Here is a 17,663-nt window from a genome sequence, read left to right on the forward strand (position 1 = left end):
CATAGGCAAGCACAGGACCATATTGAGTAGGATCACTCCACCCCACCACATTAGTGAGCCGGAGGAAGGAACGGATCCAATTGAGAACATTGCGTGCCACCCTCTTTTGAGTCCCCAGGAATCACTCGATGCCACATTTTTCCTTCTTCTCCCTCTTCATGCCTTTATGCCCCTCTAACAACTGAAAAATATCTATATATTTACTCTGACGAATTTTCCTTCTCAAGGATCTAGGTACATCCTCCCATAACTCTGATAAGCTAACTAAAGCAGGAACCCCCCCCCCCTTCAGAACCATTCTCACTAGACCCCTCCCCCCTTCTTGCTCGATCCAGCAGATATAGGGACAGAAGAGGAAGAAGAGGAAGAAGAGGAACTGTGAAGGACTTCAAAGGGGTGTGGGATAAACACTGTGGATCCATAAAGTCTAGAGGATGTGAATGAAGAGAGGGTGGCTTGCGGGAATGACGGCTACTACCTGGAGATAAGATAATATCTTTATTCAATAAACATACACATGTTTATGTGACTCCAACATTGCTCTTTGCTTCAACGGCAAGAGGAAATGTGGAAAAAAGGATTTGCATTCACAAAAAAGTGGGGAGCAGCTTGATTGTTACGGCGGTTACTACCCCAAACCAAATAAACCTGATACTTCACTTTCAATGCATATCCAGCATAGCTCTCTGCTTCAACGGCAGGGGAGAATGAAGAAAATATGATGTATATTCAGACAACAACCAACAAGGACTGAATTACATAGTCTGGATAAACAAATAAGTGTGGGCGTAGCTTGCTTGTTACGGCAGTTACTACCTCGAATCAATTAAACCTGATACTTCACTTGAAATACATATGCAGCGCAGTTCACTGCTTCAACAGCAGGGGGAATGAAGAAAAGTGGATTTATATTCAGACAACCAACAAGGACTGAATTGCACAGGCTGGGTAAACAAATAAGTGTGGGAGTAGCTTGCTTATTGTGGCAGTTACTACCCCTAACCAATTAAGCTAGATATTTCACTTAGATGCAGTTCCAACACTGCTCCCTACATTAATGGTGGTGGTGGAAGGGAAATAGAACCAAAAGGTTACTAAGTCCAAGAGTAACAGATAAGTATGATTAAAAAAACCAAGTGTGAAAGCTTGCTGGGCAAACTGGATGGGCCGTTTGGTCTTCTTCTGCCGTCATTTCTATGTTTCTATGGAAGAAGAGGATGAAGGGTCTGGCAAACTAGATCTGGACCTCTTCTTCTTACACCTAGACTTCTCCTGCTTCTTCAAAGCACAAGGATTGTAGCAGATAAAACAGAAACTCCAACCAAAGAGGCCAAAGCACTCTGACTGAAACTGGTAATTCACCCAGAACAGAGACCGACACCTCCCCGCCATAAAAAGGAGGTAACTCACCTGGCTGCTCGCTGGCAGGATCAACTCCACCAGGGTTTGGGAGAACAGTATCAGCGGTATTTGAAACTGCAGAGACAGGATCGTTGCACCATCCTTCCCAGTGCAAAGGCCCAGGACCATCAGCAGACACACCATCCGGATGTGTCTGTAAAACAGAAGGGACAGCAGAAACTGCAGGCCCAGAAAACCCAGACATTACTGGGCCCCCAGAGGACCCTTGAGAACCGCTTGAGAAGGAGGGCCGGTGCCAAGGGCCAGGGCCAAAAGAGTCCTGGCCCGAAGCCCCAGGCCAACGACAAGAGTTGAAACCCCAAAGGGAGCCATAAGAGGACCGCCTAGGAGGGTAATAACCAAACCAAGGAGCCATCAGGCCCTCCCCCCAAGATGGAGGAAATGGGCCGCAAGTGTCCCAAGAACCCCAGGGACACCCAGGAACGCCGCTCATACCAAACCCCCAGTCGCCAGGAAAACCGGGACAGGGGGCAGGGACAGCACCCTCGGTTCCCAAAGGGGCCTCCACCAGAAGTCCCACACCAGCCGATCACTGCACCTGCCACGATCCCATCCAAAGCCAAGCCCAGCACCCCTAACCCCTGCAATGGGGCCCTGCACTGACCTGGCTGAGAAATATAACCAGCAGCATCGCTGGCAACAGCACTGCCTACAGCTTCAGCACCAGACAGCTCCACGTGCACAGCCAAAGCAGGAGCTGGTTGGCAAACTACTCTCCGAAGTCTCACGCAAGGAAGGGCATTCTCATTGGGCGAATTAGCGACCAAAGGAACGCCTGCCCTTGATTTAGCCTTCACGGCCTTGCTGCTGCGCACCCGGGAGCGGGAGGCCCGCCCCCCGCCCAGAAAACGCTTGAGACCCGCATTCCCACCCAGGAAGAGAACACAGAAAACAGACGGCGCCTACACTCCTTTGCCACCGCAGAGCCCTCACCGTTCACCGAGGGAGGAACAGACGCATCAGTCAGGCCACCTCTGCTCCTGGGACAGGCCTACCCCCACAGGACTAACAAGGCTCCTCCCCGCTCGGCATCGCCACCTCCTCTGACTCCATGTGGGCCTTAGCAACACAAATGAAGGTGTGGAAACCACCGAGGCAGCAGAGGAGATGTCGCATTGGGTGCAGCAGCAGACAAGTGGCGCTTGCTCAGCTGCTCACCAGAAGCCCAACCCCAACTCCTCCCACTCCTGACTACACCAGCCCCCAGGGAACCAATCAGTTCCCGAAAATCCCAGTGGTTTAAATTTAAACCACCAACTACTCCAATGGCTGCAAGCAGCCAACCAGTCCACGAGGGACCACATGCTCACCCCCTCCCTCATGCCCCCCCAACCCCCCCAGCCTACCAGGCTAGCACAGCGAGCCTGGCACCGTATTACATGGGGCCTACCTGACCTCCCAGTATGTGAGCATGTGTGTGTGAGAGAGAGTGTGTGTCTGTGTATTAGTAAGAGCATATGTGACAGTGTGTGTGTGTGTGTGAGAGAGAGTGTGTGTCTGTGTATTAGTAAGACCATATGTGACAGTGTGTGTGTGTGTGTGCATATGTGTGTATGAATATATGTGAACATTTATGTGTGTGTGAGAGAGAGTGTGTGTCTGTGCATCAGTAAGAGCATATGTGACAGTGTGTGTGTGTGTGTGCATATGTGTGTATGAATATATGTGAACATTTATGTGTGTGTGAGAGAGTGTGTGTCTGTGCATCAGTAAGAGCATATGTGACAGTGTGTGTGTGTCTGTGTATACGTGTGTATAAATATATGTGAACATTTATGTGTGTGTGTGTGTGTGTGTGTGTGTGTGTCTGTGCATCAGGAAGAGCATATGTGACAGTGTGTGTGTGTGTGTGCATATGTGTGTATGAATATATGTGAACATTTATGTGTGTGTGTGTGTGTGTGTGTGCATATGTGTGTATGAATATATGTGAACATTTATGTGTGTCTGTGTGTGTGTCTGTGCATCAGTAAGAGCATATGTGACAGTGTGTGTGTGTGCATATGTGTGTATGAATATATGTGAACATTTATGTGTGTGTGTGTGTGTGTGTCTGTGCATCAGTAAGAGCATATGTGACAGTGTGTGTGTGTGCATATGTGTGTATGAATACATGTGAACATTTATGTGTGTGTGTGTGTCTGTGCATCAGGAAGAGCATATGTGACAGTGTGTGTGTGTGTGTGCATATGTGTGTATGAATATATGTGAACATTTATGTGTGTGTGTGTGTGTGTCTGTGCATCAGTAAGAGCATATGTGACAGTGTGTGTGTGTGCATATGTGTGTATGAATATATGTGAACATTTATGTGTGTGTGTGTGTGTGTGTGTGTCTGTGCATCAGTAAGACCATATGTGACAGTGTGTGTGTGTGTGTGTGTGTGTGTGCATATGTGTGTATGAATATATGTGAACATTTATGTGTGTGTTTGTGTGTGTGTGTCTGTGCATCAGGAAGAGCATATGTGACAGTGTGTGTGTGTGTGTGCATATGTGTGTATGAATATATGTGAACATTTATGTGTGTGTTTGTGTGTGTGTGTCTGTGCATCAGGAAGAGCATATGTGACAGTGTGTGTGTGTGTGTGCATATGTGTGTATGAATATATGTGAACATTTATGTGTGAGAGGGTGTGTGTATTATTAATACCTTTTCAGAGTTTAAAAATCTGTATCATATATATTCCCACATCTCGACTCACCTTTTTGGTAAATCTATTCAGGTTCTTTTGTCTCATCTCATAGAGTTTCCATATCTGTTCATCTGTTTCAAGTTGAAATCAGGACAGAGAATTTTATGTGATTTGTACACGTGTCCTTCCATGGATTAATAATGAACATGCGTCAGTTAGGGCATCACTGTGTTCTTTTCTCAGAGAAGCTCATGATCAGCTGTAGGACATTGGCACTTGTACAAGGCTTGAAATTTGGAGAAACTCCAAAGATCTCACAAATGACGACACCAGGTGAGTTGTGTGTCAGTAAGAGCATATGTGAAAGTGTGTGTGTGTGTGTGAGTGAGAGAGAGCATGGTGATAGCTTATGTGAGACAGCGAGTAAGAACATAAGAAATTGCCATGCTGGGTCAGACCAAGGGTCCATCAAGCCCAGCATCCTCTTTCCAACAGAGGCCAAAACCAGGCCACAAGAACCTGGCAATTACCCAAACACTAAGAAGATCCCATGCTACTGATGCAATTAATAGCAGTGGCTATTCCCTAAGTAAAATTGATTTCTAGCCATTAATGCACTTCTCCTCCAAGAACTTATCCAAACCTTTTTTGAACCCAGCTACACTAACTGCACTAACCACAACCTCTGGCAACAAATTCCAGAGCTTTATTGTGCGTTGAGTGAAAAAGAATTTTCTCCGATTAGTCTTAAATGTGCTACTTGCTAACTTCATGGAATGCCCCCTAGTCCTTCTATTATTCGAAAGTGAAAATAACCGAGTCACATCTACTCGTTCACGACCTCTCATGATCTTAAAGACCTCTATCATATCCCCCCTCAGCTTCTTCAAGTGTGTATCTATTTGAGAGCAGATGAACATGTGTATGACAGAAGAAAGTTTATGCCTTCCCTTTACTTTCCCTCCAGCTAATAATCCCCAACAATCGCAGGCTGACATGAAAGCAGAAGCTCCCTGGCATGAAGAGTGCAATGTGGGAAGCTTTTAATCCTTACTTGTTATTAGATGTTCTTTGAGTCTTCACTTTTGAAAAATTAATTGGAGTTTGGGAAATTGTGCATGAGTTTTGAGAATGTTCTATTCATGAGCTGTTTTTGAAATATTTATTTATTTTAGTACGGTTTTACTATAATGATTGACTTTTCTAAATTTCTGAATTGTATTATACTTTACGCAAGTCTTGTGGGGGTCAGGAGGGTCACCCAAGACTTGCCAAAAGCCCCTGGTGGTACAGCGGGGGTCTGGGAGCTATCTCCTGCACTAAGGCCATCGGCTGCCAGTAATCAAAATGGCACCGATAGCCTTTGCCCTTACTATGTCACAGGGGCTACCCATGCCATTGGTCAGCCCCTGTCACATGGTAGGAGCACAAAATGGCCCTGTCCATCCAGTGCTCCTACCATGTGACAGGATCCGGCCAATGGCACGGATACCCTGTCACATGGTAAGGGCAAAGAGCCATCGGCGCCATTTTGATTACTGGCAGCCGATGGCCCTGGAGCCGGAGGACGGCCCGGAGCGGGAGATCACTCCCGGGACCCCCACTGGACCACCAGGTACCTGTAAAAAGGTTTGGGGGGGGGGGGGGTCGGGAGGGTGGGGGAAGCTAAGGGGTTACTTTTAAAGGGTCGGTGTGGGTTTAGGGGTTATTTTTGAGTGCCGTTTTTCCCGCCCTCCCCCAAAACGATAAGGGAACCCCCACGATCAATATCGTGGGGTTTTCCTATTGTTTTGGGGGGCCCCCGATTTCTGACGATTTTGAAAATATCAACGATATTTTCAATCGTCCGAAGCGCGATTCACATCCCTACTGATTTCCACTTTCCACTCACCCTGAGATAGCAGTGGTTTGGGGGGAGGGATGCTGCACAGACTGTTATTTCTCACACACAATCATATTTAGTTAGTCACTTACACATGTTCTATCAAACACACACTCTGTTTATGATGGTTTTCATTGATTTATGATGTTCTAAAACATTTTCATCTGATCTGCTTCATTGATATTTTTATTTAGTTTGTGACAATTATGGTTCCTACCTCTGTGCCCTCATCTGCCTCTGGCAAACCTTGGTCCAAGAAGCCCACTTTTCTAAGTCAGATTTAGACCTCCTCGCATGTCTGATCCTCCTAGGGGAAGATTTACTGTTTCCCCCTTCAGTTCTCCTGCTAAAATCTAGTATAATAAATCCTGGGGGTCTTCTGAGAGGAGTTTAAGAAAAGAAAGCATCCTTCCCTCATGACATTGCTTCTGAGTCTACCTACTTGTAGCATCATATCATGACCCCATGTTCTACAGCTTCATTTCCAACAGAAAATTTTTGATTTCTGTACATTATTAATACCTTTTTGATATTTAACATTTTATATCATATTCCCCCATCTTGACTCTCCTTTTTGGTAAATCTATTTAGGTCCCTTTGTCTCATTTCATAGTTTCCATTTATGTTCATCTGTTTCATGTTGAAATCAGGACACAGAATATTATGTGATTTGTACCCGTGTCCTTCCTTGGATTAATAATGATCATGCGTCAGTTAGGGCATCGCTGTGTTCTTTTCTCATGTTAGCAAAGATGTCATGAATGACGACACCAGGTGCGTTGTCTCCTGAGATCCTGGGTGGAGTGAGGGGGGCATTCAGTGAATATATGAGCTCGAGCACCGACTTCTCTTCTCAGACTCCTCTGTGTATCGAAGCTCAGAACTCAATATACAACCAACCCAGCCATGAAGATCGCAGTTGCCTTTCTGGTGGTGGCTCTGAGCTGCTTCTATCAGGGTAAGAAATCTTTATATTATCTAAGAATATTGAGCAGAAACCTCCAGGTTTACTGAAGTCTATAGAGTGCAGAAAACTCCTGTGCACATATTTGCTTTACCCTCTCCCTCAGAGTCATAAAATCACTTTTTTAATAATTTTTATTTTAACAGACTGGAATACATTCAAGAGCAATTGTTAGAACAAAGTGAGAGCAACATTCTCACATATTCACAAAATACAATACTCAGGTTCTTGTCGGGCAATACCAGACTCACCCAAACTCCGAGAAAACATGGAAGGGTTTATCCCCGATGGCCCACACAGAATGGATTTATTTTTGCAGATAGTGCCAAAATTTCTTCTAGTTGAGATTATATTTAACAGGTTTTCCGTTAAGGAATAAGTAATTTTCTAAATAATTGCAATTTCATCCATGTGGGAATGCCACTGAGACATGCTATGAGCACTCTTCCACAACAATGCAATCATGTGCCTGGCAGCATGAATAGAGTGATTAGTAAGAACTTTATCCATGGCTGAGATTGTTTCCATGGTGTCTTTCCAATAACCCAACAACCCCACAAAGGGAGATAGAGAAAAAGAATTATTACCCATTAACCTATTTTCCATTCAATATCCTGCCAAAAAGATACCACTAGTGGACATGACAGTCAAACATGCAAGCATGTACCATTTAGCTCGCAACCATTCCAACATTTCGGGGAAGCACATCTAGAGAAGGCAGTAAAAACCTGAGCATATTGGTATGCTCAAATCAAGAGCTTAACCATTAGGTAAGTCCTTTTTACGCATATTGATTGGAGTGTGCCTCCTGTCATATCTTATCCCCATGCATGTCATCAAGTGCAAGCTGGTTGGTCACTCACTTCTGAAGGGCATGGAGGTGTTCATGACAAATAGACCTTACAACAGTTTAAGGAAGCATAAACAAACAAAAGGGTGTTGGCTGTCAAAATGCCCAGCACCCACCATAGTAATCTCAGGCAAAGAAGCTTTTGAAGCTTGGACCCAGCCTTGAGATCTTGGTAAATTGAAGCACTGTATTCATTGACCAACCGGTGGAGTGTGATCACTCGTAGGACCCACTTTTTGGTTGGTCATTGGAATGCATCCAAACACCGTTTTAATTCATCCAACAATATAAAGAAATAGTGCAGAGTAAAGTAAACATCCACACAATAGTTTTTATATATATGTTAATATGCATAATTAATCCCTTTTGTCTCATGCTAACTTGTTATACTCTGCCTTTGCCGAGATGTTATAAATATATATATATATTCTATTCTTGTATAATGTTATAATCTATATGTTATACCTGTTCTCTGTATAAATTGGTTACACTGTTACACTGTAAACCGGAATGAAGGCATTCTGCTATATTTCGGTATAAAAAAGAATATAAATAAAATAAATAAATAAATGTTCTTATAAAAGTTTTACCTGGTACGGCAACTGCACTATTTCTGAAATATACATCAAAGGATTGCAGCAGGTCCCCCGACACGGATCCCGTGTTTCACTGCAAGGTTGCATCGGGAGGGATAGACAAAAGATTATCAAATCTGAAAATACAAACAGAAGTACATTATAGGGTGGAACAACATATTGATGGGGAACCTATGTCAACAAAGCATACACGTACCTGTGTAAATTTCAACTCGAGATAACCGGGAGTGCACAGATACAATGACAATGAAGTCCTTTAAATACTGTAAATATGGCGCGAAAACCGCCAACCAATCAAAAGAGATCAGACCCAAGACAGCTAGGATGTGAAAGGAAACTGAAAACACCCACACTAAGTGAAAAAGGACCACTCGATCTCATTATTGAGGCCGTGTAGAGAGATACTATTACGATTATAAAGCCATTTTTGCTCTTTACGAATAACCATTTCAGAAAAGTTTCCCCCTCGACGTGGAGGAGATAACACATCAATAACAAGAAACCTTAGGTCAGAGATAATTTGCGGCTGAGCCACCCCGTGTGCCACTAGGGGTGCATTTTCCCATTGAATATTAATACTGGATCTATGTTCGATGATTCTGGCCTTTATCATGCGTGTTGATTTCCAACATACAATTTCTGGCAGGGGCACATAATAGGGATGTGCAGAGGGACCGCATACATTACATTAGGTATTCGTATTCGTCGGGAGGCAGACACATTGAATTTGGCAAGGGGGGCCCCCGATCCGTTCATGCGTTCCATTCTTATTCCTTTCCTGGCTAAAATTTAATTAGCTACAACCCCCCACCCTCCTGATCCCTAATTTTTTTTTTTTTCTACTTACTGCTTTTCTGGAGCAGAAGCAACTTTCACGTGCCGGCCGGCTGCCAGCACGCGCTTCCCCAGGACAGCCTACAGTGGCGCTCTCCCAGACCACCCCCCCGCCCAGAACCCGCTCCCTCTCCTGGAGAGGCCCGGCACTTGTGCGCGTAGCGGGGTATACACGCGTGGCCAGGCCCGTTTTAAAATGCGCACAGCGCACGCAAGCCCCAGCCACACGGGAAAACCCCGCTTTTTACATGTGCGGACAATTGAAAATCCACATATAAAATTGTCATGTCAATAAAGTTATCTGAATCTGTGATTCCCATTACTATAAAATGGTTTCTTTCAATTATAAAAATAACGTCATCTTTCGCTGAAGCTTGATGACCATTTCCAATACTTTTGTAGAGAAATTGTTGTTTCAGTGACCAAAAGATTAAGACTTGTATGAAAATGATAGCTTCAGTGACAGAGCAGTCTTTAGTTACACAGCTCGTTTCATCTCTTTATTATCCAGATGCCACTGCCCTCCTCGACATTGCAGGTGCTGCTGTCAACCCCATTATTGGAGACGTTGAGAACACATTGGAAGACACTGTGGTAAGTGTGCATGAGCAGCACTAAAGCAGAGCAGGGAAAGAAACTTGTGTTTTTAAGTTCACTTTTGTTTTGCTTTATTGTTACAAAGAACGCTCAAGTTATAAAAATTTAACAAGGGTAACTTCCACAGCCAAGGCCTTGATCCACAACTCCCCCCTCCCTATTCCCACAGCCTTGATTCACCACTGAACCTCCATGAACCCCGACCTCGACCCACCTCCTCCTCTGAACCCCTAATGTTCCTCTGTCAGCTGCTGCCTGCTCATGGTGCTGTCTTAAGAACATATGAACATAAGAAATTGCCATGCTGGGTCAGACCAAGGGTCCATCAAGCCCAGCATCCTGTTTCCAACAGAGGCCAATCAAGACCACAAGAACCTGGCAAGTTCCCAAACACCAAGAATATCCCAGGCTACTGATGCCAGTCCTGTGCAGGAAATTCAATGGTGCCTGCCTCCAAGGACCAGAGACCCAATTTTATTGCATATCCCAATTATTCCTTTGAAACCTGGAAATATATTTCCCTGCTGCTGTGAAAAAAAAATCAATCACAAGAACTGAAGACAAGGACGAGGACCAGGAACTGAAGACAGGAACAAAGACCAGGAACTGAATACCCAGAGAACACCAGGAACTTGGGAATGCTGAGTCATCTCGCTCTACGAAGAACTTAGGGAGACCTGTTGCCGAGGTAGTATATGAGCATCTGCAGAGGCCATTTATAGGCCTGAAGAGTGATGTCATCAAAGGGTGCCTCCAGGCTCTTCCTGTCACTGGCCCTTTCAAACTGAGGAGGTAAAGACCGTGCATACCATAGGAGGAACGGGGCCAGGTGTCATTGGCAATGTCCTTCCATGGGAGTCAGCAGTGGCATCCTGCTGTATTGCATCTTCACTAGGAACCTCCAGGGTCTTTCCTGCCATGGAGCTAATAAGAGATGGTGCACGTCGGGGGCCCACCCCTAGAGAGAGCTGAGAGATTGACGGGATGGCTGAGGTGCTGGTGGTGTATGTGGCTGGTGGTGGTTCTCCCCATGACCAGTCAAAATGTTATAGTTCAAACTTAAAATTCATTCTCTTTTAGTGTTTGAGAAGAGTAACCTTCACTGAATTAAACACTGTCCCAGGGAGAGTTTTTACTATAGTGGGAATATAAACCTAAGCTAGAATGTAACTCTGGAAGGATTAGTGATTTCCTATTATGTTATATTTTATGGTGGTTTTCTCCTTGTTTTATTAACTGTAAATTACACATTCTCTTAATAAATTCGGTCAGTTGAGGCCATCCTGTGGCACTGGAGCCACATATGGCTCTATTATGAGAAAAATGTCTCTTGCCCTCCTGACCACATGGGAATTGAAGATCCCAGCAGAGATAGGAGGGGAGGGACTAGAGGAGGAAGAGCGCACAATAGAAATGAGAAGAGAAGAGCCAGTCCTGTCCCTGCTCCACTCCCTTCCTACTAAGCTCATAGAGCTGCTTGATGCAGAGAAGAAACAGAGGGGCTGGACAGGAATCAGAGGCTTTTCTCTCCTCATCCCTACTCTACAGCAGCAGTGCAGGACAGGAGGGAGTGCGGTGAGGCTGGAGCTCACAGGACAGCAAAGAAGAACCAGTCACGTCCTGCTCCAGGCCTCGCAACCTGGTCCAACCCAACTGCTGCCTGGAGTAGAGGGCCCTTCTCTGGCCGGCCCTCTGGTGGGGAAGGGCTGGAGTGCAGACTGCCCCAGGTCCAGGGCCTCACAGTGCTCCCAACACTTCTGATTCTGCTGACAATAGATGGCAGGAGGGAATCACCCAGAGCTCCCATCAGGCCAGAATGATTTGTGGCAAGGAAGAAGGAGCGAATACCACAAGAGGATGAGGAGAGGAGGAGGTGAATGTAGTTAATGATTACTGGGAGGTTGGGGGAATGCATGAAATGAATTCTTGAAGAAGCAGTGGAAGAAGGGGTGAATACGTCTGGAGACAGTGAAGTTGAAAGGGTTAATGTTGTGAGAGTTTTGGGGATGGAGAAAATCACAAGCATGAGCTTATGTTCTGGGGAAGTGTTATGCTCGTTGGTTGCAGACAGCTGCGACCGCGTCTACTTACGTCCTGCACCGTTCTCCTGCCCTCCCTGGGTCTGCTCACGGTGCAGGCTAGTCTCCACCACCACATTCCCCAGGGCTCCTCATGGCGTCCGAGACGCCGCCGCCAACCACGTCACCTTTGGGCCTTCCTAGACATGCACGCTTGCCACCGGGCCCTCCTTTGAAGCCTCTTCAGCAGGAACCTCGGGGGCATCCTTGATTGATGATGTCGCCCCCAGTTAGCTGACTTGGCAACGAGTTCCGTACGTCTCTACAAGCTCCTGCCTCCGTGTTCCTGTGGCTATGCTAACGGACTCCTTGGACTTTGGGCTGTCCGGTACCCGCTCCTTGGCTGCCAGTGTACGCGCTCTACAGTCTCCCCCGCTCCTCAGGCTGGCCCTGCGCCTCCTGAAGTCCTATTCCACAAGGCTCCCCACTCCTCGGGGCTGCCCCCTAGAACACCTTTTCCACTCGGGAGTTCTACCTCAGTGCTTCCCTACTCCTCAGGGTTGTGCCTACGTGCTATTCAAGAGACTGTCAGAGCTTCCCCGCTCCTCGGGGCTGTGCCTACGTGCTATTCAAGAGACTGTCAGTGCTTCCCTGATCCTCGGGGCTGTGCCTACGTGCTATTCAAGAGACTGTCAGAGCTTCCCCGCTCCTCGGGGCTGTGCCTACGTGCTATTCAAGAGACTGTCAGTGCTTCCCTGATCCTCGGGGCTGTGCCTACGTGCTATTCAAGAGACTGTCAGAGCTTCCCTGATCCTCGGGGCTGTGCCTACGTGCTATTCAAGAGACTGTCAGTGCTTCCCTGATCCTCGGGGCTGTGCCTACGTGCTATTCAAGAGACTGTCAGTGCTTCCCTGATCCTCGGGGCTGTGCCTACGTGCTATTCAAGAGACTGTCACTGCTTCCCCGCTCCTCGGGGCTGTGCCTACGTGCTATTCAAGAGACTGTCAGCGCTTCCCCGCTCCTCGGGGTTGAGCATACATCATCATTGGGGACCTGACTCAGGTTTCCCTGCTCCGCAGGTTGGTCTACGTCATTGCATCAGCACATCCTTCGCTGTACAGCTCCGCCCCTCGGGGTTGCCTCTCTGGAATATCTCCTACATGGCCAGTTTCGCGCCTCCTACTCTGCGGCCTGCCTAGCACCTTCCCCCTCAGGGGTCTCTGCCCAGGTATTATCTCCAGCCTGTCTACCTACTGTGGGAATCCCTCCTGGCTGCTTGGGACCTCTCCACAGTCTCATCCAGAGCTCCCTGCTGTGCCTGACGTCGCCTCCCGACGGTGTGGACCTGTGGAGCTCCTCCCCCACAGGTGGTAACAACTCTCATCTCGGGCCAAGGGTCCACATACCCACAAACCATAACAGGAAGATGAGGATAAGGTGAATGTTTTATCCCTCCCCATCTCCTTGATGTCAGCAATGCAAATTGGGCTGTCTGACACCTTATTCCTCCCCAATGGCCACACTGCCCCTGTTCTGCCACAGGAGTGAGGGGACCTTGGTTTGCATGGAAGAAATAGACCTGGATTGGGTGTTGTATAAGACTGGGGAGTGGAGGGGGGCATCAGAGAGAAATAGAGATTGGGGTAGAATGGGGCGAGGCAGTAGAGAGGAGTGAGAAAGCCAGAGGGAGGGGGGATGTGTGCAAGATGCCAGCAATGGAGATTTAGCGGGTGGGGGCACAAAAACAGAAATGGTGTCATGGTGGTGGAGAGGCGGTGAGGTTGGTGTATGTGTAAGTGAGGCAGATGGAGAGGGTTTAAAATGGAGGGAGAGTGAGGGTGGGTGAGAGAGAGCTATAGGTAGTGAAGGTGGAAGGGAGGGTAAGAGAGCCATGGTTCGTGAAAGAAGAGAATTAAACAGAGGCAGAAGGGGTGATGGGAAGGGAGGAGAATGAAGCCAGAGGTGAGATGGGGGTGGAAGGATGAGAGAGACAGAGATGGTGATTGGAGTAGGAAGAGCTTGAGAGAGAAACACGGGAGGGGCGAGCAGCTGAATACCTCTGGGGGAGGTGACTTGAAAAGCGGTGAATGCTGGTGGAGAGGGGGAGATTTAAGAGGGCCAGAGGGGTGATGGGAGAGGTGTGTGAGAGAGAGCTGAGAGGGCATTGAAAAGGAGGGGTCAGAAGGAGTGGGGAGAGAGTGGAAACTGCTGCAGGGATGAGGGGGAGGAGGGCAGGGGGGTAAGTATCACACTGGGTGGGGAGGGAGGTGTTAATGTTGAGGTCGCTGAGCCCCTGTCCTGCTTGTGGGGATGGGGAATGCTATGCAGGCACTGCTGAGAGAGAGACTGGCAGGGACAGGGTGTGGGATTCAGAGAGAGAGAAGGTAAGATGTTGGGCAGAAGAGAGGGGGAGAGGGAGAGGGAGATGGGAGGATTGAGGGAGACTGATGTGCAATGGGAGGGGAATCAAGAGAGACTATTGAGGACAGGGTGAGAGGATGGAAAGAGACTTGAGGTGGACAGGATGGAGGGATTGAGAGAGAGATTAATGGGGAAGGGGGGACTTCCCTCCCCTCCCCCACACCCCTCATCCCTTGAAAACCTGAGGCTCTTTGGTGCTGGGCAATCTGATCCCTTGGCTCTTAGAGTGTGAAAGCTTGGCCACCCCTGAGCTAAAGGTTTTAAATGGAAAACACAAAATTGTCTGCTCTGTTTCCCATCGCAGGATGCAGCTTCTCTTACCCACAGAGGGGGAGGCAAATGTCAGCCCCCACTTTTACCCAGCTAAAGGTTCAGTAAAATCATTTGAAATTGCCCTCAGAATTCAGGCCTGGAATGATTTAGAGATGATAAAGTCTGTGTGTGTTTGGGTATTAGTTTTATATTTATTCTGCTATATCCTGGTTTGGTAATTTGGGGGAACTCTGAGATGTACATTTTTCTCTTACCCTGCAGTTTCCTCCTGCTCCATTGGGTCTCCTGCTCAGTTGGAAGCAGGGAGGGACTCCTGATGCCATGAGCCCTCATTCACAATTACCCCAGGATCTTCCTCTGTTTTATAATCCCCAACCCCTGCTGTGTTCCTCATCACATCCAGTGTTATCATTGCAGAGGAAGTCCTGGCCTGAGACCTTGCACCCGGGCTCCTTCTGGGACCTGCAATGATGGACATTAAATCTGGATCACAAGGGGTGAAGCATGAGTATAACACCAGGGCTCATTCGATGAACCTCTCCTCTTATCCCCCAGGGGCTGTGAAGTTTACACCCACAGCATCCCTACCCCAGATAAACAGGGGAGCAAAAGATCCGACTCAGGGCTTGTTCAAGATGTGATTTTTATCAGTTTTATTTCTTTTTCTTTCAGGGAAAAATTTCTCCAGTGTTCGTATCAGATGTTTGGGTAAGAGCAATTTATTATATGAGAAATAGTTTCACTAAGTCTTGTGTAATTTAAATCTAACTTGTTACCTTCTATATAATAATGTGTGTATATGTGAGTGTATTCACTGATCTCTGGTTTACATCCTTTTACCTCTACAGATACATTAAGGGGTAACGTGATTAGGTTAACACTGAAAATACTTGATTGATCCCTGGTTCAGTTCCTCCTCGCTGCTCCTGGGGTTATTGAGTGACTACACACAAACCTTACATCGCACAAAGCTGCGCCCGCTCTAAGAAGAATCAGGCCGATTCAGTAAACTGCGCGTGAGAGCCGGGCTCCGAGGTGAACGTCTGCTCTCCCAACGCGCCCCAGGCCACCATTCAGTATGCAAATGAGGGCCCGCGCAAAGTTGAGCGTCCGTTTTCCAACTCGCGGGCAGATTTTTTAAAGATTATTAATTTTTTTTTTAATTTTTGGGGCCTCCAACGTAATATTGCTCTGATATTAAGTCTGAGGGTGTACAGTTTTTTTACTTTTCTGTACATTTCCCCGGTGGCCGCACATTTCACTTTCTGTATAGAGCGTGACTAACTAATAGGCTCATCAACATGCATTTGCATATTGAGCGCGCTATTAGTTTCGGGGGGGTTGGCCGCGCATTTTCCACGCACTATTACCCCTTACTGTATAAAGAGTAATAATAGCGCGTCGAAAACGTGCGTCCAAACTGGCGCTAACGGTGCGCTCGGCCTGAGTATAACTTGTGCGTATGGATTTATTGTTACAGGTTCACTGTGTGAGTGTGGCAAGGCACAAAGCCAGTATCCACCAGGCAAGCCCACTGGTGAGATCCAGTACCCAAGAAACAAGATAGGTATCCCACAGGCACTTCCCTGACAGGACCCACTACACCACACCACACCCACACCCTGAGGCAGGGCACTGTAGATTCAGGAATAGCAGCGCTTTATTATTATTCGCTAGGTTAAGATTCAGATAGCAAAGCTGCAGAGATAATACTCAGATATAACAAAGGTAAAAAGCATATAATGACAACCCGGTACAATATTTTATTTTCGATTGATAAAAGGGTCCAGGAAAGCAGCAGAGCTCAGTTACCTCTTTAAGTTTAGATTCTCTGTCACTCCTTCTCACTCTCTAGAGAGGACTTTCCGTACTCTTCCTCTTTTTGCACATCTGAGAGCCTGCGTCATGAGAGGCTTGCCCTCCCCACATTGCAGCCTACCTGTGCCTCTAACTCTCTTACCACAGAGCCTGGGCATCTGTTGGTTACTGCTCCTGTTCTCACAGATGTTTTATAGTCACATGATGTGGGGTCAGTGGGAGCACCCTGAGGACTGACGCCTGAATACATCCTTAGCCAAGCTGCTCAAATTAATGCTAAGCAATCCTATTTCCATTCATCAGTGGCTCACAAATGGACAGTGTATAAGTACCGCTTGCTGTCAGAGGGCTCCCTCTCTCTTGTTCCTGCTACTGCAAGAGTCCACAAACTGTAAAATCTCTGGGCCGCATTTTAAAAGGGTTACGCGCATAAGGTACGCGCGTAACCCTTTTAAAACCCCCCCTGCGCGCGCTGAGCCTATTTTGCATAGGCTCGGTGACGCGCGTAAGTCTCGGGGCTTGCCTGGGGGGGGCGTGTCAGGGGCGTTTCGGGGGGCGTGTTGGGAGTGATGCGGCATTTTGGGGCGTGTTCGGGGGGTGTGGTTCCGGCCCGGGGGCGTTTCGGGGGCATGGTCGAGGCCTCCGAAACGGCTCCGGGCCGGGGAATCGCGCACCTGCAGCCCGCTGGCGTGCACGAGTTACGCCTGCCTCTGGCAGGCATAACTTTGAAGATAAAGGTAGGGAGGGGGTTTAGATAGGGCCGGGGGGGTGGGTTAGGTAGGGGAAGGGAGGGGAAGGTGCGGGGGGGTGAAAGGAAAGTTCCCTCCGAGGCCGCTCCGATTTTGGAGCACTCGGAGGGAACAGGCAGCACGCGCAGGGCTCGGCGCGCGCAAAGTGCACAAATGTGCACTTTGTGCGCGCCGACCCCGGATTTTATAAGATACGTGCGACTGCGCGCGTATCTTATAAAATCCCATGTACTTTTGTTTGCGCCTGGTGCGCCAACAAAAGTATGCGCACACATAGATTTATAAAATCTACCCCTCTGCTTTCAATGCCTCTTTCTCATAGAAACTCTCTTGCTTCTCCTCCACAATATTTACTATGGGGATGACCCCACCTATGGTGGCTCTTCTGGAGTTCAGATCCTCCATGGCATCTTCGAAGTCTACAGGATTTATAAAAGCTCCCTCATCACTGCCCAGTCATGAGGAATGAGGACCCAGGAGGCAATCCATAGCTATCTCCTTTTCCAGACACAGGTCATGAAGAGGTGTCCATTGCTCCTCTAACCTCTGAAGCATCAGATAGGAGGAATTCCAGCAAGTGAATGAGTCAATTATGAGGCATCTG

The sequence above is a fragment of the Rhinatrema bivittatum genome, chromosome 1 (genome assembly GCF_901001135.1).
Source record: "Rhinatrema bivittatum chromosome 1, aRhiBiv1.1, whole genome shotgun sequence".
NCBI classification, from domain to species: Eukaryota; Metazoa; Chordata; class Amphibia; order Gymnophiona; family Rhinatrematidae; genus Rhinatrema; species Rhinatrema bivittatum.